The sequence below is a fragment of the Cibotium barometz genome, chromosome 5 (assembly GCF_041138505.1).
Source record: "Cibotium barometz isolate CiBa-2024 chromosome 5, ASM4113850v1, whole genome shotgun sequence".
Classification (NCBI taxonomy): domain Eukaryota; kingdom Viridiplantae; phylum Streptophyta; class Polypodiopsida; order Cyatheales; family Cibotiaceae; genus Cibotium; species Cibotium barometz.
Window position 1 is genome coordinate 22,673,386 of NC_141050.1, and position 5,022 is coordinate 22,678,407.

Here is a 5,022-nt window from a genome sequence, read left to right on the forward strand (position 1 = left end):
TTCTGGTAGTAGCTTCTCTTTGATTGGCGTCAATAATTTGAACTACCTGTTGTGTTGCCAATGTGTGTGCATCGTGTATTGGTTTTCTAGTTGTGGTATTGTTTCTTGGCTTCTTTGCACCGCTGTTTGGCTCGTGATGATTATTTCATTGAGAGCTTTTAGTTTTTTTGCATGTGCTTTGTTAACCTACTCTCGTTCCTGTTTGCAGTCCTTGTACTCTTTCTTGTTCTTCTTTGCGAGGAGCACTATCTGTTGTCGAAGCATATCCGCATTATGCTTTGCGTTCTCCTACTACTCGTCCATTTCCTTGGCATGCCTAGTTGTTGTTAGGCCCTTTGTGTGAGCTATCTCCTTTTGTATATCTGCTCCTTTGCTTGCTCCAGTCTTGCATTCAAGTCAGTATTCTCTTTTATTTTTTGTACAATGGTTTGACTCAAAACCAAGTTATTGCTCTCCAATGCGCTGTATCTTGTTTCCTGTTGTTCTGTAGCTTGTAAACTCCTTATGATTACTTCTTTATAAGTTTCCTCTACTGCTGCCAAGGTATCTTTCACACTTTGTGTTTGGGCATTGGCCTCTTGTAGCTGATTCCGTAGGCTGGTGTTCCTGTCGTGCAGCATGTGTGTTGTCAACAAATGGCAACGCCATACCTTCTGTTCCTATTCCCAGTTGGTACTAGTGGCCGCACTGCACTTATTTTTGTATGGGGATCATTGAGGAGTGTGTCGTGTCGAGGCCTTCCAAGGTATCCTGGAGGAATTGTTGAGAATCCATCTCCTTGAAGGAACCAAGATGCAACAGTGGCTCGTCTTGATCCAATCTTCTTTATTTACTTGGCATGGACATTTCTGGGGAGTGTGGCCTCCTACTAGATTCTGCTAGCATCACTAAATCTTGTTGTGCAACTGATGCCTCCTTGTGTACTGGTCCGTCCAAAGTATGATCTTTTAGTATTTGTGCTCCAGCTTCCTCTATGTGCATCTCTGCTAGTTGTGAATCCTTTAGTGGGTTGCTCACCTTGGACTGATGTGCCTTGAGATAATTTTCCATTTCTTTGTGCATAAAAAAGGCCCAATCGTCCTCCTTTTCTTCACATTAGGACATTTTGGAGGTCATTCTCATAGGGCCTTTTAGTAGAGAGAGAAAAACAAGCGCATCCATTCAGGAAGAAGACAACGTTACGTTGAAAAATAGGTTATTTCTTTTTTCTAAATCCAAAAACTCTTCTTTCTCACGTCAAATGTACTCTACTTACACTTGATACACTTTTCACACCCGAATGCATTAAACACACGTGCACTATTGTAGGGAGGGAAACTTCTATTCGAGTCCATGTATTAAATACACCTTTTTGCAAAGGAGGAAAAATTTCCCCCCTCTCAAACTTCCTCTTGGCCTTAAACAATATCTCACGCTCTTTTCATTTCCTCTACCTTCTGCTGCACTCCATTTTCTGAAGCTTCAGGCTTTTGTACCACATTCCTTCTTGAAACGATGGGTAGCAAATCTCGTTTTATATCATCCTAATTTTGCCCCACTAATGCCATCATAGATGATTCAATTCCGAGGGCAAGGAGACCAAGATCATTAGTGTTCGCTATACTTGTACCAAAAACTCTCAATGCGCAAAATCAGTGGGCCGAAGTGCTAATCACCACATGGGTCCTTATGCAGTCAAGGAAGAAAAGAAAGACAAGCAACAAGAATATATTTAGGGTGTCATGGAAAGGAAGAGTAAAAGACTTTAAGATAGAGACTAGAAGGACAACCATCTAGGAAGTCCTAGTGCAGCAAATATATGTGCATATAATAAGCTTGTGCTTGAGAATCCAGATAACATAAAATTGCCTTCGCATAGACAAAACTGTAAGTAAATCTATCACTTGTGTCAATCTTTTATTTTCTCATAATTGTCTAATGAACTCTATAAATTGTCCACGTCTATGAATGCAAATGTGTATCCCTCATCATATGAGGAGTGGGAGGCAGTTCACTGCATCATTGGAATTATGAATGTGGTTCACGCACACATTGGTTGGCTACAGTATGAGGGAAGGAGCAAAAAAGCCTTGTAGATTTAGGAATCTTTTTCTATGATCATTTCTACCATCTGCTAAACAAAAAACACAATCGCGGCTGCTTGAAGGAGCTACCTTTGCAAGTTGAGTGGAACTACATGGATTGGCCTATCCCAGACCCCTCAGTAATGGAGTCAGCAAAGAGCAAGCTCTTCAAGGATGTGCAACGCTCCCTACTACGAGGGAGTATTCCAACTCGTGTAATAAAAATTATTGTTTACCTACCAACAATTACTGTGTTTGTGGAACTTTTTAGCTTATTTCAGGTGAAGATAGCGAGAACCATGCTTGTCTGCAAAGATTTGGACACAATCCTCTTAGCAAGACTTCTTGATGAGGGATGGCCGAGTAAAGTTTTTGACGATATACATTGTAACATTGCACTGGAGACAGTAGTTATGAGGTACATGATTGCAACTCAAACTTTTATCTTGTCCTTCTAGTATAGCAGGTCCCGTTACATCAATGGAGAGTTGGTACCAATGGATCAGGAAGCCGCAAGTGCAATGGACGACAAAGTCATAGACATTGACGTGATTGATGAAGCTTCAACACTGGTGACAATTATTTCTATACGAGAAAAATGTAATTTACAACAGCTACGGAAGGATGTCACAGAATCCTTGCAAGACGCCGGCACACTTTATTTATAGATGTAAGAATAGTCCAATCAGCCATGGTGAAGTAATTGGTGATAAAGACTAGACCAAGGCTAAAGGGAAATCAAAGACCACGAGCAAGGCAAAGTCAACAAAAATAACTGAATTCAAGGGTGAACCATGTATTGTGCATGAGGATCCCAATTGGGATCTCATACTTCCTATAAAGCTAGAGAGATTTCACATTTGTACTTTACATGCAGAAATTAGAATAGTGGACAAGCTATTAAAGTTTCATCTTGACTATGCTCATTCCATTTTGCCATTAGAGCTATCGAATACATGTTTAGAGAAATGTAAGATTTTACTCTCTAACATGGGCTTTCATGGTGGACATGTGCAACTTCAAAAGGATGACAAGAAATTAGGTACCACTGGTGATGTTCTGGCAGATGTGTAAATGGGAGGAGCGAAAGCTAGGAGGTTCTTGTCAAACTATGAAAACAAACAAGTTACAACAGTATGGGAATGTTGGAAATCCCTTTGGGAGCACACAACTAACCAAGCTAGTGATCCAAGGATGACAAATATTCATATGAGTGTCTAGATAAAGCTTAATAATTTTATAAAACTCTTATGTAAGAAAACGACTGAAGGCGATTACAGAGGTCAGTTTGAAATAGCAATCAAGACACTTGTGGAAACAATTGTTTGCCTAGGAGAACAAGGACATAACCTTCTACCTACTAAGACTTTTTGCTTCATGTAATTCGTACATTTACTAATTAATATGATGTAAAATGATTATTAATATGTTTTTTTATATGTAAAGCATATTTTGTTTGCACATGGCCCATACTTTGTGAGGAACCAAGGGCCTCTTACTACATGGAATACTCAAGGCATGGGAAAATCACACTATGCCGCACGTATCAACTATTTTTGTACAACTCAACATGGTAGCGGAAAAAAAAACAAACAAAAAACAAATACAGTGCAAAAGATTTTCAACACATTCTCCAAAGGCAAATGTAACGATACAATAAAATTCTTAAAAAATCAAGTTAGTTTATACAGCACAAAAACAATCATTGTTATTAGCATTAATATATTATAAACACTTATCATGCTGAATAAAGTGTTTCTTTATGTAGGATGGTGATTGAGAAGAAGAAAAAGTCAAAGTGACACAAATTGTAATAAGAATTGTTCTCAATATAAGTAAGAAAAGACTTTTAAAAAGTCTTCTTCTTTTTTGCTTCAACTTTTTGTCTTCCTCAAAGAGACTCCCCTCCTTTTTGGGGTTTTCGTTGGGCAGTTGTTTGCCCTCATCTTCAGATAAGTGTTTAGCCTCATTTTCTTTGGGTAGTTTTCCTCTATACCTTAATAGCTTTTGGCATTGATAACCTCCAACAACATGGGTGTTCAAATCAGGAACCACCATTGCATAGCCGCATAACACAAAAAATACCCTGCCCTCAATGTGCGCACAACCCTAGTGCATATCTAAAAATACGTAAAGCTTCTTGCTTCTCTATCAGAATAATCTTTTTTGCATGTTGTTGTATCCTCCCATGTCCTAAGTAGACAGAACCTTTAAGGCCATCAATTGAATGTGTGGATCATCTAAATATTTTGATGGTAAATGATCAACATGCCTAGAGGTATCCTTGAAGTATAGTTGCTGAGGGGGGCAGAGTCTCTGCCAAAAAAAGTTCATTTACCTCCACCTCATCTGAGGAATACATCTTTATCTACTATCTCAAGCTCTAAACAAAGAAAACATTTACTTTATAACAATACAAATATTAAAAAATGTTATGAATTTATTATTATATGTATTGTCATGGAATTCTTGGATTCTCCCTTCCCATTTGAGAGATTCCCATGCTTTTTTGAATAGCCAAAAATTCTTTTTCTATGGGAAGAGTGTTTTCTTGTTCTTCAAACTTTCTTATACACATTTCTATAGCCTTAGGTGCACCAACGAAATTGTCACTGTAGTTGCTTCTGTATCAAGCATTTGGATCTAAAAGATCTGATGATGCAACTTGACGTCCATCTGCCTATTAAACCAAGTCAATAGTCCTCCCTTATATTCAAGAGCTTCTGGATATCTATTAGTAGTACAAAACTCTTATTATCCTTTAGTGGAAAGTTGGAAACGATGGTAAGCATGGGAGAAGGATATCCTTATCTGAATACTCTATAGAAACATTCTTTTCTTATGCAAGAATTAAACTTGCTTTAAAATTTACAGCATCAAAATCCTTGCTCATTGTTTCTTCTTGCTCTTTATCCATAACCATTTCTACATCATGCATTTCTTCTTCATTTTGAATGTC